The sequence below is a fragment of the Tympanuchus pallidicinctus genome, unplaced genomic scaffold (assembly GCF_026119805.1).
Source record: "Tympanuchus pallidicinctus isolate F22 unplaced genomic scaffold, pur_lepc_1.0 scaffold7, whole genome shotgun sequence".
Taxonomy (NCBI): Eukaryota; Metazoa; Chordata; class Aves; order Galliformes; family Phasianidae; genus Tympanuchus; species Tympanuchus pallidicinctus.
The window spans coordinates 21785241-21811796 of record NW_026294791.1 but is presented as its reverse complement, the minus strand read 5'-3'; the positions used below and the strand labels follow the sequence as shown (position 1 = coordinate 21811796).

At 36.6% G+C, this 26556-nt stretch overlaps 1 long non-coding RNA gene across 2 annotated transcripts in view; it reads left to right on the top strand.

Moving 5' to 3' along the window:
- The window catches only part of LOC128072716 (uncharacterized), a 159534-nt gene that overhangs the window by 68071 nt on the left and 64907 nt on the right, over positions 1-26556 (top strand). For both annotated transcript variants that reach the window (XR_008202418.1, XR_008202419.1), the window contains exon 2: positions 13722-13862. This is a non-coding gene — a long non-coding RNA (uncharacterized LOC128072716). The remainder of the gene's footprint in view (positions 1-13721; positions 13863-26556) is intronic.

The window sequence follows — 26556 nt, the reverse complement described above, 5'->3', positions numbered from 1 at the left end:
AGTGACTGATGACCACATCACAAACATCTTGTAATGAAATTCCTGGTGGAGAATCCTGTTGAGTATCTGTTAACTTCATCTTTCTCTTGTTCCTTTCACTTCTGCAGCTGCACACTGCACAGCCTTATTGAAGAGGAAAGGTCCCCAGTGGCTTTTAAAATGTATTTTTGAAAAAGCCAAGGAACTTATGACCCAAAAAAAGAAAAGGGACACAAACTTCTTTTTTTTTTTTTTTTTTTTTTTTTTACCAATTTGAATAAGGCTTTAAAGTGTTTTGTGAAATCGACTTGAGAAAAAACCATTCTCAGTGTATGTATGGAAACAAAATGATATGGGATTGATGGATTGATTGTTTTCTACGTAGAAAGCATCTGTGTTTTGCCAAAATTCAGTTGTTATTGACTTTCATGAACTTGTTTGAAGGACTCATGAAAATGAGACTGGTAGAATGTAGAAAGAATGAAGAACTGTTGTTCTTTGAAACTGTACAGTTTATGCCATCTGTGTTTGGTCCTTCCTCTGTCTTTTCAGAAGAGTAGTTTGAGGGAGCTAATCTGCATTGATGCCAGTCAATAAAGATATATTAAAATAAAATGCATTGCAGCTTGTGTGATTGAGCTGTTAATACTTAAAAGGCTTTTGCAGAGAAGTTGTGAAGTTCAAATCTGTATCTGAATCCACTTGCTAGTAATACTTCAATTTGCTTTTGAAATGTGCTAAGAAATATAGTATGTAAATTAAAGTGGAATAAGACTTTTCTCTTTTTTGTAGCATCTTGGAATTTGTCAAAGGCATAAACCTATTTGAAAGCCGAATACCAGCACTGTGTTTTTGTAAGATGACACAACATTTTATTAATGCTCAGTATTTCATTATTTGTGATCATTTAATATTCAGTAATGTATGTCATTGGATGTCAAAAGTAAAGTTCAAGGAAATATTAACAATACAGGATTGCCTCCATTGAAAAGTACTTTAAGTCAACAAAATGGTCATGCAATTTCAACATCTTCTTGTCCTGGGTTAAATTCTTCCCTTGAAGCATAATGTAAAATAGAAAAGATGAAAATATAATTATACTTACAAATGACACATACTTTGCAGACTGTTTATTTAACCGATCTCAATGTCAATGTTCTTTGAAATATTATGAATTTAAAATCATAGTAGGTTAAGGACAGGTGAAGAAAGAGGCAAGTACAGTCCAACAGCTGCTGTGTGCTGTGATACAATTTTTAAATTGTTTTGCTTAATGCTTGAAACTTTGAATAAAGAGCAGAAGTCTAATCTAAATGCATGACGTTAGCTAAAAAGACTTTTGACATAATTGACTGTTGAGAATTAGGCAGTGTCCAGATCAGTTACTCAGACTGCCACGGCAGGCAGGAGTGAAGCTGCCTGCTCATTTGTGCAGGTAACCATTGATTTACTTGCATATTTTCAGAAGTTTTCTATTTAGCACAAAATTTTATGTCAGGGATATGGTACTCCAATATTATCACTATACACAATCTGTATTTTGTTACATGTATTTACTATCAATTAATGTGTTTGAGAATCATATTTGGTTATGAATAATCAACATAAATATGTAGTCACTGCAGTTAGGGGTTGTAGTTAGAAATATTGTTAGTAGAGTGATGCTACGAACTTGACTAGAAATATGGAAGTATGATTAAAAAAGAGAAGCTGTACCATCTGCTTGATACACGTGCAAGCATGCAGAGTGATTGTGTGTGTTGTACATTAAATTGCTTTTCTGGTTATATGAAGAATTGATTACTATGCATTTAAACACAGTGCAGTGAGATGGAAGCATGCTAAGCTTCCTGTGCTCTCTGACAGTGAATGCACTCTGCTGTCCTGTCTCAGGAGACTAGAAATTCAACTACAGTGTCATTAAATACGATGCTCCTGTTTTTCTGGTGCTGCTGCTCACTGCACTGGGTTAAGAACAGAAAGGGTCTGCTGTTGTATCAGATAATCATTTCAGGCATCCAAACTTTAGCTCCCTTGTGCTTAGGGTCTGCAAGTGTGTCTCTTCACCATGCGTTTTTCTTCATCTTAAAAATTCTTGTGCCCCAATGTAAGGTTTCCCTGCTCTGGTAGCAATCACATCAGAGTCTCATGGAGCTGCCTCGTTTGCTCCCTCCTATGTCAGCAATAGCAAGGAGTACAGTCAGTGAGTGATGGGCATGCATCTTCACAGTGATACAAGAATTCAGCAGTGTGGACTGTGGCACAACGTAGTTACACTCAGAGTAGTCATCATATAAGTGTGTGACCTATGTCTATGAAAAATTCTGATATCCTCTCTTTTTTCCTCACTTCTGGTTTGGCCTTGGAAGTACTTTCTATTATTCAGTATTACTCAAAAATAGATTCCTTTCTATTGGTCAGGTGTGGTTGTAGCAGAGTTCCTTGTCTTTGTTCAGCGATTCACTAAGGCATCCCTTGAATTTGATGTGGAAGAGCTAGTGAAGTATTCTAGTGGTCTGAAATATTCTGCATGACAGATCAAATGAAGAGATGGTAGGTAACAATCTTTATAAGGGTTTTGTCTTCCTCTACAGGCTTAAGGGTAGCATAGTGTTTAAAAAGTGAGGCTTTGATAGCAAGCCCTATCACATAGGGCAGGTGAATGTGAAATATTTTTAAATGTAACAGACAAGAAGTGCTTGGGTATTTACTTTTTTATTATTATTTGAAGCATTGAAAATGAGAGGGAAAAAAAACCCAAACACCATGTTACAGGCCAACCTCGAGGCAAGTTTTCTTTGAGTGTGTCTTGGACTCTAATCTAGATGGGCTCCCCTAAACAAAAACGGTTTGAGTAACTTAGTTTTATGCACAAGCTGGCAAGAAAAAGGCCTCCAAAAATAGCTGTGAATTTGAATCAAGTAGAAAATGCCCCAAACTTTTTCTGTTCTGCTGCTTGCTATTTCAATTCCAGTTTGTGTATTCTGAATTTCAGCTTTGGCCACAGAACCAAAATTGTGAATCTTCTGCTGAGAGCTGGAAAGCTGGGATTTAATTTAGCTACCACAAATTGCTGTTCAACATTCGTAATGTATGAACAAGAAACTGCTAGGCTATTTTAGTTTGAAGTTTACGGAAAAGTGATTGAAATCCCTAAAATTCTGGTTCCAAACTTCTCACTTCGAGTACACGGTCTTTGGTGTTAGATGACAGTCATCTGAATAATTTACCTATGGAAACAAGAATGCATTTTAAGAATCTTGAGAAGAGCGTCATGCAAATATTTGAGCAAGAGAATGGATGTGATCTTCAGCAATTTTTTTGCAGTATTGTTCTATTTTTGTCCTAGCAAGTATGTGGATTGTCATTTGCTTCCTTGAGTGCTGGAGCCTCCTGTCACAGATGTGTCAGTCCACATTGTATTCAGCAGCTCTAGTGGAACATGCTGCAATAATGACTGTACAATAAGCTGTTTTAGGAAAATGTTCTGAAACCTAATTTGATTGTGTGTAAAATTCTGATTGTTAGCGTTCTTATGAGAAGAACCTGATTTTTGAAGTGGTGTTGCTCAGTTCTGGTTTTAATTGCTATTGATGCTGTGTAATGTTTCCCTTCTCTAAGTGCTATAAGCAGGCTTCAGTTTCTTATATTACTTCCTGTGTTCTACAGTGAACAATTAAACTTGCATAGTAAGAAGAACATGTACATTTTTGGGTCCCCTGTGCCTTTTTTGGCACTGACTGGGTCCCCCCTGAAATCTCCTTCCTTTTCCTCCTCCCCTAAAAAAAAAAAAAAAAAAAAAGCCTAATGATGTTTGTTTTTGTTGGATTTTAATTGGATGTCCTTGAGATGTAGTCAAAATACCATTGTTTAACCCACAAATGGAAGTTTATGCTCTTGAAACTGGTAACCAAATTCCTACTGATAGCTGAAATGTTTTGAATAGGGAATGAGAAGGGAAGGAGAAAGTGTGTTAACAGAACATAGGATGACTGAGACAGAAACTTATTATCTATTCAGCCAGGGTACTTTCACAAAAAAAGAAGTGCAATTGTATAAAGAGTTGGTGAGAATGTCAACTGGAGACTCTGACTGTCTCCAGTTGCTCAAGATCAAGGAATACAAATTCAAAGAAGATTGAGTGTAAAGTGCTGTTCCTGTGAGGTTAAGAGACAAATATGCAGCAGGGAAGATGGGGGAATGAAAAATGACAAAGAGAAGGGAGGTTTGGAGTGCTGATGAGTCAGCTAAGTGTGAATTGGGTTGTGCCTGTTCTTTGTGAAAATTAAAAGTGGGAACCTCTTGGAAAAAAAAAAAACCAACACATTGTTATGTATGAGATCTTTGAAGTGTGCGTGTGACTTGAATAGTATAACTGTAAGGTTGTAAAATATTCACATCAGATTTTCTGCTAATGAACCTCTGAAGTGACTTCATCTTTTGCAGATGTTTTTATACCTTTATATATTTTCATATTTTGAGTAAGTAGCCTTTGACTCATTTAATCATGAACTGCTTAATTTTGTTCACTTGCTATTAGCTATTGTACAGTATTGGATTGGTACTTAAGTAATATACTGTAGCTACTACTAGCTTGGTAACTTAAGTGTTCTGAATAGCATTAGAATGCAGTCAATATTTAAAATTCACATATTTCTAATGTGAGATTATATCATATAAAGGTACATTGAAAGGTACATTTGAATATGTGAATTATAAAGTAGCAATTAATGCAGTAAGATATATTGACAAACCTTAACTGGATGCAAACAGAACGTAATAGAATTGTAAACAAGGTCAGACTATGAAGCAATGTGAAAATCAATAATTTCCAGAGGAAAAAAGGAAGATGGTTTACTCTCCGGAAAGTTATTATTTAAAGGAAATTATTTGTCTGAAATGAATTGGAGTTGTTTAACAGGAAGTTATGAATCAGAGTACCCTAAACGTGCAGAAGAATTGTTCAATTATATTTAAATATCAAGTCATCTAGATATCTATGCAGGTACCTGAAGATACCGTTCAGTTTTCTTGCTGTCAAATGTAAAGACAGCTAATCTCGTTGTTTCCTTTTAGACTTACTTTGATCTGTTATTGTCCTTTATAGGCTTTATTCCATTCTTAGCATTTTACCTGAGCAGAGCTGGTTTCTCCAAGGAGTCTGGGGATCTGTCTTGCTCCAATTGATAGGAGGGAGAAGAGGTTCTTTTTAATATATGTATATCTGGCGTGAGATTAAGAAACAATGGTTCAAATGTTGATCTAACCAGTTTATTCCAGATCCTAATTAGGGAGATGGGAAGGGGAGGACAAACACTATTATGAATTAGGTAATGGGGAAGGGAAGGAGGGCGATAGGAAAGAAGCAGCAAGGAGTCTTTATAGGAAGCAAGAGGGAGATAGTCACCACCATGGATCCAGTGTGTTTTGTAGTTCAGTCACTGATCCTCAGTAATCGTGGGTCGTTGGGTGGTGGTGTTCTGTTGACGATGACGGTGACCACGGCGATGATGGCCACTTTTGAATGGTAGTACCAACTCATAAATAAGTCCAAAGTGGTAGAGTCAGCTCTCCTTGGAATGGCAGCTTCTGGCTCTGGGACCTCAGCAGAAACTCCTTTGTTCCTATCTTCTGGGCCTTGGCAGCAGATAACAGGGAGCAGGGATGCCCACCTGCATCCTGTTTTTCACAGGACACAATGGTATAATTCCCCGATTTTCCCATACCAAGCTGGAGCTATTTAGTTAGAGGGCAGATCTTCCACCAGTAAACACTCCTGAGCACTCTCTTCCAGAGGCAAGCAGCTCTGGAGGAAAGTGCTTTCAGATGTCCACAAAGTGATGTTGATTGTCACATGGTAGCACCCATCACTTGCCTCCTCAACAAATCAATCAGAATCAGAATCTTATCACAAGAAATACCTAGGAAGTGATCTTTGAGCCAAAAAACAAAGAAGGATTCTTACAGAATCATAGAATGGCTTAGATTGGAAGGAACATCAAAGGTCATGTATAGTTTCAAACCCTCTATCATGAGCAGGCTGCCCAGAATCCTACCCATCCAGGAATGGGGTGTCCACTATTTCTCTGGGCAGCTGTGCCAGTGTCTCACTACCCTCGGAGAAAAGAATTTCCACCTAATGTCTCACCTAAACCTTTTTTTTTTTTTTTTTTTTCTATTTTTAAAGTCATTCTCCTTTACGTTGTCACTATCAGACCATGTCAAAAAAAAAATCAGTCTCTTTCCTGCTTAAAAGCTCCTTCCAAGTACTGGAAGGCCACAAGTAGGTCTCCCTGGAGCCTTCTCCAAGCTAAACAAGCCCAGTTCCCTTTCTTCACAAGAGGGCCCTTCTAGGGCAGAGCGGAGGGGGACAGTCACCTCCATCTCCCTACTGTCCAACTCCTCTGTTAATGCAACCCAGGATACTGTCAGCCTTCCAGGCTATAGGAGCACACTATGGGCTCATGTCCAGCTTTTTGTCTACCAGTACTCCTAAATCCTTCTCTGCAGGGCCACTCCCAATGAGTTCTCCTTCCAGTCTGTACACTTATCTGGTATTGTCTTGACCCAGTTGTGACATGTTGCACCTGGCCTTGCTGAACCTTATTTAGTTCACATGGGCCCACTTTTCAAGCTTGTTGAAGTCTCTCTGGGTGGCATTCCTTCCATCAGTTGTATCAACTTTAGGAGTAAGCTGAGTGGTGATTTTGTAATTATACACAGTAAATAGTGAAGTAGAATACAGTCCAGACGGCCCCAGATCTGTATATGGCATTGCACAAAGATGCCTCCAGACATGCAAAGAAGGAACAGGCAAGTAATTTCCCACAGTCAGACATTATGGCAAGAACAGAAATGAGATGTCACTATACCATGCACGGAACTATGTTAAATGTATTCAAATATTATGCCCAATGGGGAATAGTGACCACTTAATAAATATTGTTTTGTTTTTAAAGATTTGTAATTGCATTTTTTTTTTTCCACTATTTTATTTTGATGAAATCATTTATATTTATTCTCATCTAGCAGTGTTCCTTTATTGGTCTTCCTTTTAGGTAGCTCCAAACAAGTTATTTTCTTCTGCTAAGGGAGAGAATTAAAACTGCATGAAATTCAGAAAATATAATTTCAATAAAATGTGTGATCTTTTTTCCTTTGCTAAAGGGGCTAACTAGAACTATTGCAGTTCTTTGACTAAAGAGTCAAAGATTGATTAAAGAACTGCAGTCCTGATGAGTTTTAAGAGCATTTTGCTAAGCCTTTTTAAGTTATTTGCTGTTTTTTGACTGTGAACTATGGCAGTGTTTGTATTTCACAGAGTACTTTAGGCTGATATACTAGGGTCTGTGCTGAAGTAGCTGTCAATTTGGATCATGGTTGAAGATCTGCCTGTAAGAAGATAATGTGGAAGAGTATATAAATAACTGCCTCTATATGCTTTATGTTTCTATGTTATTGTGTGCATATATATGTATATAATCATCTTTATCATAATGAAATTGAAAAAAATGGTGAATGCCTCTAATCAGAATACAAATTGGTTATGAGAATGCATAGAGCGCATCTTAAAATCAATATAAGATTGTTAGAGACTGATTCAAGTGAATTTCTGTTTTTGCGAAAAGCAAAGATTGTTTGCCAGTTAGAGAGGGCAGAAGCTTATTACAATTGGTTACTCATATATGCAGTAGTAGTCAAAGTATCTCCATTAGAATATTGACCATGTCTGCTCATCTCAATTTCCACTGATTTACATGCTTTGCATTTAGAATTGTCTGTCAAACTGATGCTGACTGAAAGTTTCAAATGAATGACTCGGTGTGTATATGAGAAGTTCATCTGTGTCGAAGATATTGATCTAAGTATTTTTTAGATCAGGGAACTTTTTATTCATATCATCTAACACACTTACTTAAGTTGATAACTAGAGGAACTTCAGCAAAAAAAAAGGTCTTCTCAACTACAGGCCGCATCAAATAAATTTGCAAGATTTTTCTTACAAATGAACTTAATGTCAGTATGGAGTTGGCATGCATATCTCTTTCCTCTCAAAAGGAAAAGAATGACATAAAGCTTTCTTCATTCTGTGAAAATGAGGTCATGGTAAATGGACTTTTGTGTTTACTATGGCAGTTGTAACTTTTTTTGAGGTGTTAAAATTGAGCTCCAAGAAAACAAGGAGCTGGAGAACACAAATCAGAAGTGAGCAATGATGTTCTGTATTTTAAAAGAATGGGATAGTGGGATGTTCTCATATGGTGCTGTTGTTTATGGATTGATGGCCAGGAACTCAGCATAATTTCACAGGTTGATGCCATGGTCTCATACTTCATGATCTTCTCAGAGTTGTTTCCTACAGGTTAAGGTACTGTAATGAGACCTATTGAAGACTAACAGACTTGCTGATGAATTAAAGTAATTATCAAATCCTTCTTTTTTTTTTTTTTAATCAATTGATGTGAGTTCTGGTTGGAGCAGTTCTAAGGAAGTGAACAAGAAAAGATTAGGTTCTTGATGAAAAAGAATGTATTTCAGTTAATGTACTCTAGGCAATAATGAACATTTTCAATGTTGATAATGAAAAGTATATGTGCTCCAAATAGAAGTTAAAGCTTAAGAATTTTGTTACCAGTACCAGTGTGTAAGCTGACAGATTATGCAGTGCCGTTCATGGGAGTTAATGTTGTTAAACATCTGTTGCTGTTCTAGAAACCTTAAACCCAGAAGAGCATTTTAGTACCTTTTTAATCATTCCTTTAACTCATGCTTGAGCTTGTCTACTAACTGTTCCTTGGTGATGAATGAAGTTGCAGCAAAAAATGGCTTCCAAATGAATGAGAAAAAATAGGATTTGAAAAAATAAAGGATCAGTTACTGAATATCCCTCTCAGCTGTCTTTTGTTAGTCTGCATGCCTTTTAGACAGGGTGCCAGTGCAGAAATATTTTTTATAATCCTTATTCTTTATTGAATCAAAGTAAGGGAAATTGAGGTATACAAGGAAACTTGTCCAGTGATTACATGAAACAAATTTATTCAAGATGCTGTGTATCTGTTTACAGGATGTTGAGCAACAATCCTTCTTTGTTTATGAGAAAGAAAATGTGCTTTGTAAGAAAACTGTTCATGAGATGCCCAGAAGTAAGGCCTCATCTGGAGTACTGCGTCCAGTTCTGGGCTCCCCAGTACAAAAAAGACAGGGATCTCTTGGAAAGAGTCCAGCAGAGGGCCACAAAGATGGTGAAGGGCCTGGAGCATTTCTCCTATGAAGAAAGGCTGAGTGAACTGGGTCTGTTCAGCCTTGAGAAAAGAAGACTGAGAGGGGACCTGATCCAGGTCTATAAATATCTAAGGTGTGGAGGGCAGAATGGCGAGGCCGAACTCTTTTCAGTGGTGAGTGGAGACAGGACAAGGGGAAACGGCCGGAAACTGCAGCATAGGAAGTTCTGCACAAATGTGCGCAAGAGCTTCTTTACAGTGAGGTGACGGAGCACTGGAACAGGCTGCCCAGGGAGGTGGTGGAGTCTCCTTCTCTGGAGATGTTCAAGACCTGCCTGGATGCCTACCTGTGCGACCTGGTGTAGGGAACCTGCTTTGGCAAGGGGGTTGGACTCGATGATCTCTGGAGGTCCCTTCCAACCCCTACAATTCTGTTATTCTGTGAAAGCCTATGGGATAATATAGTCTGAAAGAAAATGAAGTACTTCAGTGTTCAAGTTGTTATATAGCTAAGAAAGTACTTCTGTTGTTCATGAACACTCAAATTGTGATTTTCTTAATCAAGACCTTGCTGCTTTAAGCTGTGTTATTCTCAGAAGTAGTGTTTCCAGAAAAAGAAGGGAAGGTGGAACATGCTCATCACCAGTGCTTGCCTGTGTTTTGTTTTAGGAAGGAAAGTTTTGAGAATACCAACATCAATTAGCAGAAGTTTCCTTAGCCGAGATACAAGAAAAGTGGAATGAATACTTTAATTATGCTGCTGTGAATGTCATTTCCTAATTGTATATTGCCCTGGTAAACAAACAATGGCAAAGCACACACAAAAGAAACCTAAACAACTAAATAAACATACTCAAAAAAAAGAAAAAAAAAAAACCAAAAAACCCAAACCAGCTAAACAAAAGCCCTATCTTCTATGTAACTGTGAGGAAATACAAGCTGTGGTGAACTTGTTAGACCTTTTGATCTGCCTGGCTGTATATGTGTGAGACAGTTACCATCCCTGTATGTCTTCTGCAGAGATGGTTGTGGGCTGATGCGTGTAGCTGCTATTTACTGCGTGAAAGGAATTGGGATACTGTGGGTTAAATGTACTTTCCTAGTTTGCGAAGATATCTTCTGGTCCATCTCCTGCATTTAAGCTATTAAGAGGTTAGTTTTATACTGATTATTAGTATTTTTATGTTTTGTTGCACTGTGTCCATGTTATGTGTATTTTATTTTTTCCGCCCAGAATTAAGACTGGTAAATGTTATGACCTGAGCATGTTTTGTCCTTCAGTTGCTGTCATTCATCCTTTCTCATTTCCCTTTCTAATGAAATCTAAAAAAAGTTGAAACTACCTCTTCCTTCATTGGTTGACATAGAAATCTTCTCAACCTCTGTTAAAGTGATCGGGAAAGTAGCTGCAGCCTTTTAGTTATGTGCGTGAACAACTTACTTATCTCTTAGTCTCTGCTTTTTTTTCTGATTTCTCTTTTAGCAACTGATGAAACAGCTGAGAAATGTGCATTCCCAAGCTGAGCGATTTGCCACCCACAAACCCACGGCTGCTTGCATTTGATCTGTTTTCTATGATATAGGCACAGAAGTGGTGTTCTTATGTCTTCTGCAGAGAGTTGTAACGAAGATCTTAGAGAGACACTTCTAGGGAGAAAATCAAAAGGCTTTCCACAATTTTCCTGTAGCAAGAAGCGCTGTCTTTTTAGGGGGTTCTCAGACTTGGTAATTTTCCGAAACACCGAAATAAGCAATAAATGTTAAGTGGGATTTACTCAAAACAGTTGAAGCAGACAGCAGTTGCAGAACAGTGAGGAGTGCTGGGTGTACCTGACTTGAAAATAACTGTGGAATTGCTGTATTTTTCAGCTTTTCAAAGAAATGCATGCTGTTTTCTGTTGGAAATGACATGGAATATTAGCTGATGCTTTAATGTTATAAAAGAAATATTCACATTTCTGGTTTAAAAGGGTTTCAAGTGTTATAGGTTTTGTCTGTTAACTGAACAGTGAGTGACTGTATCCGTGCTCTTATGCTCTGATTAGTCCAGTTATTAATTGGCATACTCACATAATATTAACATAACAGCTTAGTCATTGAAGTGCTTCTGGTTAATTAAATTCGGAGAAAATGCATGTTTTCGTATGCTTTCAATGCAGCACATTGTCCTTGCATGCATCTGCAATCACTCATTTAGACATCTAAGTATGCAGCATTTTCCAAAGAAGAATCAAGACTCTTAAAACATAAAATAGTGAAGGAGGGTGCATTTTTAGTGTCAGAGGTATAGATCCATGTTTCTGTATTTTAGTTGATTTTTAATATTTGATATTTCAGGGTGATCATTTTATCATGGTGTTTGTGGTACACTGTGAATTTTAACACTATTTTTAATACAGATGCATTGGTTTCGGCAAGGTTTTTTTTTTTTTTCTTTTCAGTATATATAGAGATTTTCCTTGCTGCTTTGATTTAAGGAGAAGAAAAAAAAAAAAAAAGGAAAAACAGGTAGGGGCACGGAATGAGCTTGGTGTAGTTTGAAGGTTGTTTTTTTTTTTTTTCTTCCATTTCATAGAATGCTGTTTACACCCTATGCTGTTTTTTTTCTTATATTTAGTTGATGAAAGGAATGATCTGAAAGCAGCTTTTACCTCTGTTCCATGTTTGTTTCTGGCATGAAGCACCAAAGGAGGAGATAAGGACATGAGGTGAAAAGCTAGAGATTGTACTGGGATGGCTCAGATATGGAATGGCAATTGCCTGGAGTGTAAAGTAAACATAAAATAAATGAAAAGAATCATCTTAGCAGTGACAGGGAAGGAGGAGCTTCTCAAGGGAGTATTAAATGACTTCAGAGTGAATGAGTTTGTGGTGGTATTTCTCATGTAAACCAAATACCGCTGTCTTCCAAAATAGGGTTTTGTGGTCTGTTTCACCTTTTCTCTAACAATGCAATTCTTTAAACTGCCTTTAAGACAGAATATTTTCTAATTTCCCCATGGCAGGTAGACAACTTAGGGTATTATGCAACTTAAATAAAAAACCCTTGATTGTACAATAAAGCAGAGAAATTCCCTTGGATGATTTTATTTAACTCCTCTGCATTATTAAAGATATCTGAAGCAAGGTACTTAGATTGCAGAAATAATGCAAATGTTGCCCTATACACTTTTCCTGTACTTTTTTCTTTCATTTTTTCCCTTTCTTTAACTTCAGTGTATATGCCGTTAATATCAAGTTCTTTCAGATGTACGAAGTGAAATTTTTCTTCTGCGTCACTCAATATTGATGGAAGTAATTGGAATAGGATCTCTCAAATGAGTAAGGATAGCAGAACTGAGCAAATCTCTAATCCTGAATCAAAATTGAGTTCTTATATATTTTTTAAAAATGTTCATTCAGATTTAGCATGTGCAAATAAGACCAAAGCTTGGAAACACAAAACCAGAGACAAGTGTTAGACTATCTCTGCCCTCTCATGTCCAATTCTGTGTGTCTGAAGTAGAATCATTCAGGTATTTACATTTAACTCTTCTATCAGTTGTGGTGAAATTCAAGTTTGGATTTGAATAGTATAGATAAGGAACATGTGTATGTCCTATTGTGAATATGTAAACACAACTGAAAATGCAACGTTCTGCAGTAACTTCTTATGCCCTTGTTAAGCTGGTGCTCACTGAACATCCAGAAAATTATTCCTACGGCTGTATTTGATAGAGACTTTCAAAGACCGCAGTTTGTGAACTAAGTAGATTTTTATTAGCTGACTGTTCTGAAAAATGTTACCTGTTTTCTTAGACATGATTTCATATTGCTGTCAAATCTGTTCATATGTATCATAATTTAATGTACGGAAAATAATTATGTTTGTGACAGGCAGTCTACATGTTTTTCTTCACATTTTTCCTTTTGACTTCTTGAGTGATGGTTGTAATTTCTTGGTCGCAAAAACTTAGCGATACATATACAAAAAAAGGCAGCATCAGAAATATATTTTATAATACTGCAAATGAAATAGTTTTCTAGTATAAATATGTTGGGAATATTATTTTTACTTCTAATTTGCAAAATAATTGCAAAATCTTTCTGCAGGATGTGATTTCTGTGCAGGCTACAGAAACCTTACATCTAGTTATCTGCAGATTTATTATTTAATACTGATCTTTCTGCTTCTAACAGAAAAATGAGCCTAAAAAAAGATGTGATCTTGAACAGCAGTGAGAACACTCAAAAGCAAAGTAGAACTGGGAGGCTAAAATGCAGTGTTCTTTTATTTTATTACACTACTACCCATCTTACTTACAACTTGGAAAAAAACTGTAATGTGCAGACATTAGGCTTGTTTGCCTGACCTTCAGGGGAGTAATCTGTTCATGTTGATTTATCTGTGACTAACAAAACCAATATAATCAAAACACAAAAACCGACAAACAAAAAGAATTCCAACTTAACAGGAGCAAGCAGAAGATTCATATTCTATCCTTCCCGCCTTTATTAACTGCATCCACTTTTTTTTAATAGGTATGGAGAGAAGCAGCTTTAGAAGATGCTTTTGACAAAAAAAAACATATATGTACGAAGTTTGCACTAGACAAGAAGTGATGGAGCTGAACACAAATGGCAGCACTAACTTCTCAAGGCACTCTTGACAGAAGTCTACACGTGAGTCATATTGAGTTTCATTTATTTATTTATCCAAAACTCAAATGTATCATTTATAACTATACCTGATAAGACAAGGCAGGGAGAAAAAAATTAGATCTCTGTAGAGCCACAGATCTTATTTATTTGGTTTATTTACAAAAGCTTAGCAGTTACAATGGGGAAGGAGGGAATCGCAAAATTTGATCAGGATTTGTGTTGGTCCATGTTTTGGAAAGTCTTTGTCTTCACGATCCTTAGCGTCAGGATAGCTGTAGGTAATGAGTAATATGTAAATATAATATAAATAAATAACTAACATGCAAGTAAATATGTTGTGCATATTTACACTGATTGAGGAGAAGGAGAAATTCTTTACCGAGAGATCTTCAAGGAAAAACTTGCAGGACAGAGGATCTCATTCTCAGCAATAAAAATATGTGGGAATTTTGTTGCTCCTTGATGCTTCTCCACTGAAGGAGAAAGCAATTGCTTGATTTTAATTTTCTGATGCTCATATGGACAAAGCTCATTCAAAATGCTGAAATTGCAGCTAATATAAAAGCTTCAAATCTTATCACCATATAATTAATATCTGCTGTTGATTTATGTCCAAGGTACACTTAATAGCTACAGAGTTGAGTTGCTTATCCTGTCATTGCATAGTCTACATTGAAAAAAATGAGAAATCCTGTAAAAGGTCTTTTATTGAGCTTATAGTTCTTAGCAATAAATAATTTTATTGGACAATTAGACAATTACGATGAGCATAGGTTAGCTTTTGAATTTTCACTCCTTGAGTAAGGCTCTGATTACACAATTCTTTCTGTACATTGTATCATTGAAATATTGAACTGCCAATTGGCTCACTTTCAAAACCCATCTCATTTACAATGCCAGTGCTCTGGGACTGTGCTTTCTGCTTAGATCTCTGCTAGCTCTCTGTCAGGCTCGTGCATCTGAAGTGGAAATCTCATGATCTTTTCTGGCACTGACTATAATGAGAGACCATTATGGAAGATGACAGAGCTATATGATTTTCATGGTTGCGAAATGCTTAGTTTCAATCAGCCCATTTAACAGTTTCCTCCTTCCCTCCTTTTCTTCTCTAGAGATCTGTATCTTTTTTAATTGAAACTTGAGAATAAGTAGTTGAAGCTGTTTAGACTGTAAGAGGCAAATGTGAGAAGTATGAAGAGCAGGTCAAAATAGGTGTATGTTCTTCACTTAGTTTCACTTATGCTTTGGTTTAGAGGATTTTCTCAAGTTTGTTTACTGAAATAGTCTGCGTTTGGAGAGCTGGAAAGAGCTGAAAGCATTCCTACTAACCATACTTTCGCCATTGAAAATAAATGATCTCAACTACAGCACAAATTTTGTTTGGAAATGTCTTGACCCAGTTTAGAGGAAGGCAAAGTAAAGGTGTCCTGAAAAGAGCAGTGACCTTTTATGTGAGGGGGAAGACAAGGCTCAAGCTGTTCTTTGGCAAGCCAGCAGAAAGGCCAGTCTTAATGCTGCAGTTGGCTGTCAGCATATTCACCTAAATATGATTTGTACTTTCTGATAATATAATTAATGCTAAATAGTTGAGAAAGGAAACATTCTGTGCTGTGTGCAGCTGTGATCTGAAATCACAAGTTTTTTCATCTTTCCATTACTTAAATAGTTTTGTTACACCAAAAGTTTGGCTCACAGTTGGCTCTCTACTTAAGAAATTAGATAGTATTCATTATAATCAAGATGAAAGACTCCAAGTTTCCAGCTGACTTCCTAGAATAAATTTGAAGGCTGGACTGAGTTCTGGGCTCACTAATATGTAAAGCAAGTCTGGTACTTAAGTAGCACACTGGAAGGTGACTGCTATTGATATTATTTGCACACTCAGCTTACACATAAGGTAATAGCAATCCTCCCATTTGAGACTCTTATTACTTTCTAAAATGGTATGACTAGGTTATAATCAGCTCAGTGGTGAGGAATTTTTGAGACAACACAAATGTAAATAGTAGTCATAATGTTATTCATTTAGATGAATAATGTCTACTCTGCATTGGTGATCCTACATTTCAGCTCATTACGTCTCAGTGTCCAGATCTCAGAAGCAAATTAACTGAACTATTTGTATTTAGGTAGAAAAAAAAAGTGTTCATTTGCTGTGTATAAATGAAAAGGATGGATTATCTTGTGAATACTATTAATTTTATCCTTAAAAAAAATTCAAAACTGGATTTCAATAAGCACATTTTATAGGTATTTAACCAGCTTAAGGAATCTGGTAAATGAGAAATAAACTACCTTTTTCATCCTTTGAAGAAGTTGTGAATATTTCACAAGCATAAAGACTAACAGAGTGCTGATGTTTGTGCCAGAATGTTTGTCTAAGCCAAGTATAGCTCAAATTTGTAATGAAAGCTTTCCAAGCTCCCCAATGTGTTCCTTTTCATACTCATTTGATGTTTTTCTGGCTTGACTTCATTCTTGCATATAAGAATTCTGTGCTATCTTCAGAATCAGCAATATTGGAAAAGTCTAATGCTTACAAAGCTAGTTAAATATATGCTCAAGTATACACTCTTCTAAAATAGAAATCCAGAGGTTTCCCAGCTGAATGTCAAAGAGCTGCTAAATCTCCAAAAGTAATGGCTCCTATTTATTTCCCTGGAAACTACAACAGATGCAAAGAACACAATAAAACTATTAGAGCAAATTCTTAGCTGCGAAATCTTCTTTTTCACACAGTTGCCACCATTAGCTGTGTGTTTTCACCAGTGAAAGTGTAAGTGAAAGCAAGTTCACCACTTGCTTCTAAAAATCTGCACAAGCAGAGGCAACATGCTGTTAGCACTGCTAAAACGCACCACCCTTCACTTCACAGCCACTGTTTGGTATCCATAAGATGTTCAGCAGGCATTAGTGAATGTCAATAGGTGTGATTTGTGCTGCATGGAGGAATTCTGTGACGCACCTTTGCTTCATACTCACTGGAATGTCAGATGCCGTTCTGTCAGACTGCCCCTCTGCTGCCATCTGTCGCACAGCAACAAACTGGCAGAGCATTGGCAAGAAGATTTAGCCTCTATTGCCAAACATCCGACTCTTGACTTTGTGGGCTATAATAATAAAATAGGAGGGATTGCATTCAAAGCAGCCTTCGTTTTTCTCCCTCTTACTTCTATAGGATAAAAAATTATTGGTGCATGTTGTGGTACTCTTTAATTCACTCTCTTTAATTCAAAACACACACCCCAGCCCTTTTTTAAAGGAACAACTTAACAAAATAAAGAACTTCATAACTAATTAAGAAGATAAATTTATTCTGCTAGTATTTGATTCTCCTCTTCACGTGTATAAATTGCAAGGCACAGGGCTCAGTTGCAGCCGTGAAATATTGCCATCTCTGAAGTTACTGGGAGTTTTGCCATTGAACAATGGGATCAGGATTTCAACCAGAGCATTCTAGCAGACAAAAATCATGTCTAGGTGCTGTGCAGCCTTCCTGTACAAAGCCAGAATCCTCTCGGAGGGCAGAATAGTGTGCTATGAATCCTGAAATGTAGTGATTTTCAGAAGATGACACTGAAAGAATTATAAAATATTAATTTCTTGAAGTACTGCTTTTCATATGGAGAATGCATAGAAAATTCTTCTTAGAGGAGGGTAGTTGCTTCGAAAGGTGTATAAATAAATATAAATTGGAAGAACTATTCTATTAATAACTTTTAATGCTTTATAAATACGTCAGATTAATTTTGCATTACTTACCATACTGAGTGCTTGAGAGTTAACACTGGTGATAGTGATGCTGCTATGTAGCTACCATGCTTTTTTCTCAGTTTAATTTGAGAATGACTTTGATGTGATTTGTATTTAAGGTAACTTCACCTTATTTTTCTTATCTGTAGCTTTTTTTTCCTTTTTCTTTCTTTCTTTTTTTTTTTTTTTCAAACGTCAGTTTGAGCAGATACCATTGAGAAAACTTTTTATTATCTCCTAATGATGCTGTGAATAATAATAAAGATTTCTATCTCTGACCTATGTTGCGAACAGATGTTTGAAGAACTTTTTCAGGTGCCGTCTCAGTTATTGAATTGTTCTGCTATGGGTAGTGTGTATGTTAGAATGATTTGGCTGCAGACTTGGGCTTGAGCTGCTGAGTATGAAAGATTTAGTATGACCTTGTTGTATTGTCTTTGTACCTGTTGCTACTCTTTGAATGAGAAGTAAAAGAGGAGTTGTTATTGAGGATGCTGATGCAAATCTTACATTTCCCAAAAGATGGTTCTGTAGGCAAGTCTTGTCACATCACTTTCACCAACCTGAGTAAGTTCTGGCTAAAAAAGCTCTGGATAAATTATGGAACTTAGCCTTTAACAACCTCAATCATGTTTTTTGGTTTTTGGACTTCGTTTACAAGGTGAATGAACTGAGGCTCCTGTTAATTGCTTACACCTCAAAATTTGTGATGGAAATCTTACATTTTCTGACTTTCTTTTCCTACTTATAGTATTCCAGAAATTGACTTAATATCATACTGAGATTTAAGAGGGCAGTCCTTGATGTAAATGATCTGTCTAAAACCACAGGTATTTGTAAACCTCAGAGATCCTTGCCTTGTTTACATAAATGACTTGGGGGGAAAAAAATTAGTGATTTGGATTTGCACCTCCCTTACGCCTGCAGCAGCATAATATTTGTCGCTCTTTATTGTGTCTTGTTCCATTTTTTCCTGTTACCTGTTAAGTATTGTCATCAGTATTTCCTGATTGTTTCCTTTTTTGGATAGTAGTATAGGCAGGTAGTTGATGTGGAAAGATGAAGCATATACAACCTCAGTAAATACTTGGATGGTTTGCTTCTGACTGACATGAACTTGCTCATAGGACAAGTCTCATTCACTTCTCTTTTGCCACTACTTATAAGATTCTGCTGTTAGCTTTTAGAGTTTAAATCAGTACAGTAAATCAGTTACTATACGCTCCTAAAACCATAGGGTTTTAACTGTTTTGTACAACCCATATTGAAGCAGATGAGAACAGGAAGGAGAAAAACTAACAGCTTATTATATATTGCACTTTTAATTGAATATTTAAAAACAAAGCTACTGAAGTGAGTATTTTACGTTTAGTTATGAGATTAAACTTCAAAAGTCAACAGAAGAAAGATTTCCTCTTTCAGTATTAAGAATAAGAAGTGATTATTTTTTTTTCTGGCATTTGCAAAGAAGCAAAGTTTTAGTCAAAATCCTCTTAGCTGGAAAGAATGAGAAGAATTGCAGATCTGAATCTTAATACTGAAGTTCAAAACCACATCTCCTTTCATATGGTAGTGAAACAGTTATTTTTTTTACTTCTGAGGAATTTGTGGAGCTTCTCCATTCCATTCAATCCAAACTCAGAACAACTGAAAGAATATGTGGAAAAATTTGAGAAAAAAAACGAGGAAGAGTTTTTTGTATGGAGAATACTATATAAATCCCTACATTTTATGTAATTAGGTACTGTAACACCTATTAACTTTAGATTTGGATTATTTAGAAGGACTTTTGAATAGTTCAACATCAATAAGAAAAAAATAGTTAATTGATAACGAACCTCACAGCATAGAGGTTTAGTCTGGAAAACCCAGCTCATGATTATTTATTTTTTGAGGTGTCAAAGCTTTCTGTAATTATCTTCTTGATTTCTGAAATACTTCAGTGTGTGTATTTCCTGTTATTGATTTCTATTCTTAATTTGAAGGATGACTCAAAATAACTTCAAGAGCTTTTGATTAATTGCAGTCTATTTGTGATATCCATTATGTATTAATAGACTGCCTTACTCTTCTGTAGCTTTTTTTGAGATATGAAAAATGCCAATGAAGTGAAATGGAATTAAATTTCCTTATTTAATAGTGTTTAATGTAATCATTAAAAAAATCCATGCAGAGTGATCGACTTAAGGAAGTAAATTTGTTTGCCTGCAACTCTCATCTCCTATAACTACTTCAGAACCACCTGTAGTAAAGATTTGGGAATCAACACCATGATAGGAACATATAGTTTTTGAAACCCTGGGTATTGAATCCTGAAACTAGGATTTTCAGGTGTAGTAGTTCAGCGTAGCTCTGACAGTAACAAATTTTCTGCTTCTGCTAAAGATTAAACCCATATGCTGGAAGGCATATTATGTTTTGGATGCAAGTGTGCTTTTCCTAATGGAATCAATAATCTATTGAAGTACACACAAGATCAAAATTAGTCATGGAAATATTCAGGTTAGGACTAGAGATTTTGATGCTGTTTAATTTATTTAGTGCAACTGAAGAAATTATCATGCATGTGATGCAGCACGGCAGTTGGCTCCAACAGGAGATGGGTCTCCCATGGAGAAATCAGGACCTTCTAAGAGTAGTCCCAGAGTAATTGTTGTGGCTTTGACTCCTGTTAATACTATCACGTTTAGAGTTTCAAAACGATCACTGCAGGATCTACAGAAGGATTTCTTTCTTTTACTTACCAATACTGTGTATGTCACTTATGCAAAATAGTTATTTATCATCATAAGATCTGGAACACTGTTGGTGAGATGCAAAACTTAGTGGGCACCAGTAAGGTGATGTCTGCTTCAAAAATGGTATTTTATTACTCTGTTCTGCAAATGGCTCTCATGGCACTGCACTCTGTACAGAGACTTCTGTACATTTTGACAGTCAGGGATACGGTATTTTGATAGTTTACTGAATATGCAAATAGTACTAAAGATATTTAATGTAAGGCTATTTTTATTGTTTTTAACTCTTTCCCATCTAAGAACGTGGAAGATATAGTTTATCTTTTGCTATTAGAAATCATGTGTTTCACTAGAACTGATAAACTGATAGTTATGAACAGCTTGGATAGTTGTCTATTTTCTTTTTTTTGTGTGTGTAACACAGCTTCTGAAAGCAGCTTGTATGAATATTGTCTTTTATAGATGGCTGGATCCAGTAATAGCAAAGTAATGAATGCATTTGAAAAGTAAGTAGTTGAATAACAGTACTGTAACTCAGATTCCTTTCCCCATCAAATTTATGTGTAGTAGTGAGGTAACTTTATTATCCCCTAGGCTCTGTTTAGAATACATTAAGTTAATTTTTAGGAATTACTAATTTCAAATGTCAATACTTCATATGTGATTTTATACAATCTGCCTCTGATGGTATTCTTTCTATGTAATATGATTTAAAGCTACAGAGGACTTGCTTTGTAGAGATCTTATTAATGCAATATGGAGTCCAGTATGGGATTCAGTACAGTAGAATGAAATGAGTAAGGGCTATGCACAGGTTTTGTCAGTGCTACGGACACGCTATAGTTTGGCAGCTTTATGAAGTTGTGATACAAAGTACATTGAGGCCCTCTTGAGCTGGAACCAAAGCGGAAAACCAAAGCCTGAGAGATAATTGTGGAAGTTTGCAATCTGTGAGATCAGAAATAAGCAACTGGCTCTCCAGTATCATACTTTGTTTTTTTTTTTTTTTTTAAATGTGTTTGAATCCCGAGAGTTTGGTTTTTACATAGAAGCACTGTACCAAAGCAGATGAAGATGCTGTAACCTGGAGGGTTTGCTATTATTTTGCACTAAGTTAGAACTTGGTCTTGTGTCAATCCAAAAGAATATGGCGCCCTCAATCTGAGATTGTGTTGAAGGAGTTGATGGTGTCGGTCTTCAAGGCAGAGAGGTGGACTTACACATCTCCTTGGCAAGGGAAGAGTCTCGCTCCAATTTATAGGAGGGAGATGAGGTTCTTTAATATCTGTATACCCGGTGTAAGATTAAGAAACAACGGTTCATATGTTGTTGCATCCAGTTTATTACTAAGACCTAATCAGGGAGACGGGGAAGGGAAGGAGGGTGACAGAAAAGATGGAAAAGAAGCAGGAGTTGCGTAAAGCGGGGAGAGTCACCAGCAGGATCCAGCAGCGGTCCTGTTGCATGGTGTTTGAAGGTCCCGGGCAGAACGCAGCAGAAGACGGGGAGCAGCAGCGTGGCCGGCCTTGAGCAGCAGGCAGGTAGACGAGGAAGTCGAGGAGCCAATTCTTGAAGCAGCAACAGCGGTCAGGCAGCAGACTCAGGAGAGTTCAACAGTATGCAGGAATCACCTCAATCTTCAGGAATCCCTCTATCTTCAGGAATTCCTCTCTCTCTTCATGAGGAATCTGCTGCCAGAAACCTCCGTTCTTCTTCATGAGGAATCTGTTGTCAGAAAACCTGTTCTTCTTCATGAGGAATCTGTTGTCAGAAACCTATCCTCATGGTTTTCAGTTCCTCTTTTATCCTCCTTATTCTCCTGCCTACGTGACAAGGATGGGCCTCGAGCAAGAGTCATTGAGCACCCTCTAAGATGGCCCATCATCCTGAGATAGGTCCACACAAAGGAGCACTTCACAGCTATTTAGCTGCAGTTCATCTCGCTCTAGTCGCCCCTGGCCTTGTCCATCTATGTTTCCCCAGACAAAGGATTTCACAACCTTTGCCTAGGGCTTGCCTGGACTTGTCCATCTGTCTCCTTCAGACAAAGGTTTTCACGGTCCTTGCTCGGGACTTGTCTGGACTTGAACAAGTCCATTTGTGTCCCCAGCAAGCTTTGAGACACAGAAGTTAACAGAATAGTCTCTTACAGGAAGCTAGAAATGAAGTAGGCATCTCATCTCCGATGTGTGTTACTGGGGTTTATGTAGGCTTCTACATGGACCAAAACCAGTATGGTCTAAAGTGCCAGAACCAGTTCTGGTTCTTCCATGCAAGTGTAATCTGCTGGGTGCCATCCATTCTAGTTTATTCAGGCAGGTGTGAAGTATCTATGTACTGTCTGTTAATTGTCTTACTCCACTCAGTAGTTGCAGACTGAATGTTGTCATATTCATTTTGTACACAATTTTATACAGCTATGCCAGACATTCATCACAAAATGCTTTGCTTTGTCACCTTAATCAAAGCCTTAAAGTATAGTTTAGGTACATGGCAAAGAGAGTAAAGTGACAGGTGGAACTTTTACAGAGGGGAGACCGTCTTCCTCAATACTGGTGCAGGGTGAAGCCTGTATGAAAGCACCACTTAGATCGAGACCTTGTCTTGTAACTCTCTAGCTCTTAGGTAGCCAGGAAAACAAAGCACAGATAACTGTTAGAGAAGGGGCTTACCTGAAAGCTCTGCCCTACATCTGTCTTGTTGCAATGTTTTGGATACATGTGGGAAAGAGACAAAGAAACACAGGAACTTCTAACAATTCTGTGTACTTTGTGCCATAATGGGGAAGGAAGTCAAAATCTGGTAGTAGCATGCGGGTTGATCAAACCTTGCAGTAACCAACAGATTGATCCCCAATCACGAGCAGGAAAATCAGAGACTGATCTGCAACAGTATGACTGGGAAAGCCATGGGCTTTTGGCTGCCTCCTAAGCTGGATGACCTAAAACCCAGACGTATGCTGCAGGTGTATGAGCCAGCAAGGGAAGCACAGGGCATGGGGCTGGGCCTCCAGGAGGTCCCAGATGTGCAGAGTGGTCAAGAGTGTCCAGTTCCTGTTACTCTGGGTCAATGGTATGCTAAATGGAAGGGACAGGGAGTGTAGTTGGTGCAGAAATTGCATGTGAGAAATCTTAGATGAGAAATTGCTTTCTATTTCACACCTGTTTTGATTATTTTGTCATTATTTATTGATAATAAAGAAATATCAGTACAGTGCTCATTTTTATAGCAGTGCTTGATTCAACTCTGTGGAATTGTTTGTTGTGTACTTATAAATAGATACACTTTCAGTATGACAATGTTATTCATAACTTTGAATAACATTTTGAGCAGGGTACTCATCCGGATGACCTTAAAAAGTGAATTATTCTGTGATTTATTTTATTTTATTTTTTTTACAATTTTTTCTTTGGTAGATGTTCATTCAAACTCATCATGGTACAAGTAAATAATGCAAATAATAGACCTAATGGAAAGCATTTGCTTTATGAAGACCATTGAGGAAAGGAAAAAAAGGAAGTTAACTGAAATGACTATGCAGTAGATTTAGGAATTAATTTTTATTTTTTACTTTTTTTTTGGACGTTTTTTAGTGAACCTATTATGTGGACGGTAGCTGCTTCTAGTAATTGTAAAAGACTCAGGCTAACCGTTGGAGGCACTTGGGAGATTCTCTTTTATTTCAAAGACTCTATTATCTGTTTTTAAAGAAAAGGAAAAAAAAAAAAAAAAAGAAAAGAAAAATAATATGCTACTTGGTCTTCATTTTTATACTCATTAACCAAGAGTGAATCCCTCCCAAAGCAATTTATGAAGGATAATGAACCAAATTAATTTATCATCAAGATACTTCAACTTGTGTTCTCAATTGTGTTCAGTATCATAAAATTGCATCATTATTTATCTCTAATTTTAATTCTTAAGCTAAATTGTTTACTAGAAGGAATATTTACTATGTCTCTCTCCAACAACGATCTATTAAGCACAGAGTAAACAATGACAATAAATCAAAAGCAAATTGAGACGACTGGTGACTTAGTGAACTTGTAGTTTCTTCATGTAGCTTGTTATGCAAGGCAGGCACTCTCAGTTATTTGCAGCTTCTTGTATGTCACTAAAATACTGCAGCTCTCTGTAAAACTTACAGAGGTGGAACGTAACGTGGAGCACTTGTATGTGGTAGAAGCTGCTTCAACGTGACTCCTTCACATGAGTTGTAATAAAATGAAATCTCTTAAATTAGTTTGACCAGACTGAGTAGAGAGCAAAACCAGTTTTGTGATGACACAATGGATTCTAAAATGGCTATGGAAATTCATAGGGGCAGGTCAGCTTCTGTTTTTCTTCTTGTTCCCTGTTAAGGCAAATACCTTTCTTAAATCCAGCTGTTTCTGTGACTGCACCTTAGCATTACTGTTGTCATGGCCTAACTGCAAAATCATTGCCTAACTGCAAGCATAGTAAATTCCTTTCACTCTGCATTTGACTAAGTAACACAGTAGTTGTCAAGGAATATATAGAGTACTTCTTTGAATCTATTGCTATTGTGTGATTATGTATATCAGATACTAAATTAAGCCAAAATGAGGGGAGTTGCTCTGCTAAGGAAATTTTTTTGATGTGCAATAGCAACTATACAGCATTTCTGCTCTGGTAAGTGGTATAGTACAAGTTAAAAGGGGGTTGTAGTATGTAATTAATAGATTAAGCTTGGCTTAATCTGAATTACTGATGTAGATTTATTGGGCAAAATACGGAACTATTTGTAGAGAAATGAATCTAACAGTATGATTACACGTTTAAAGGAAGTTAGAATATTAAGGTACTAGTGGCTGCAGATATCAAACTATAAAATCCTCACTTTTTACATAATTAAAGGAAGCAAAAATTTTTTAGCAGTTAAGTGAAAGGAATAAATGGGTTAATGTTCTGATAACTGTGAATTGTGGGAGTCAGAGTAGGGTGCCTTCATATCTGCAGTAGATTTACTATTTGTAAAAAATTGGATTTGTGCAGCACAGCAGTAAAGGAATCACTGCTTTGGAATTATACATATTAAATACCAGTGCAAGATGAAATGCAGGGTGCTGACTGCCAAGGACTGCAGAGCTAATAGGAACTGTGTTGTATTTTTGAACTTGGCTGCATGGGGAATTTCTGCAGCTTCAAATTATGATGTTAAAAAAAAAAAGATGAGGGAAGTCTGGAATTTGCTGGGGCTGTGGAACTGTTTCTAAAGGCTTGTATTACCTTTATTTAATCGACTTAATTGACAGGTTAAATGGTGGGAGCTGTAATATGATATTATATTGATGTTTCGTTGGCAGAGAATAATCTTTCTACGAAGATAGCAGCAATGAATAAATGTAAATAAATGCTAAATGATGTCTTCTAATAGTAAACATAATACACGCTGAATAAATTTCTTAATTTTTCATTAGTCAGTTAATATAGTATCTTTTTTGCCCTCAGTATTATCTCCAAAAAAAAAACAAAACAGATTTATCTTCAACAATAGAGTTTAAACATACCTGTGATCCATGAGTATACAGACTTGTATTATGGAAAATAAATACTTAATTGTTGGTGTCTTAAGTGTTATGCAAAATAAGCACAGGTTAGATCTTAGAAAATAATTAGAAATATATGATTTTCAAATTTTATAACTGTAAGTCTAATTTTGCATTATTTTAAAACTCTCTTCAATCTATGTGCATTGTCTTCATCTTTTCTCTCTCAATTTATCTTCCTTTCTACAGCAAGCATTTGGAGAGAGAGGGGCAAAATAACACATGCACACACACAAAAATAAACTACTAGAAAGCTGGAATTGTTTCAAGTCTAGAGAAAATTGGGACATGGCAAGAACTCTTTTAAATCACCATACACATAGTGTTTTTAGAGCACAATTTCGGCATGAGATTGCTCTGCATGTGCAAAATCTACTAAAGTTTTTGTTGAGTTGTAGATGTTTGTCCCTTTGGACTTTTCCCTAAAGTAGTAAAAATCATTATACTTAATGAAAGCAGTATAGGAAAGAAATCCTAAAGGATGTTTAATTTTTACCAGAACTTGAATAAGATGAAAGAATATACATAGAATATGAGGCAGGAAGTTAATTCTTCTTCTGTTGCTGTAGGTCAGGTATCAAGAAATGTTTTTGTCATTAATCCCTTCTTCTAATCCCACTTAGAAGCTGAGCAGAATTTGTGTACTGTTCAGTT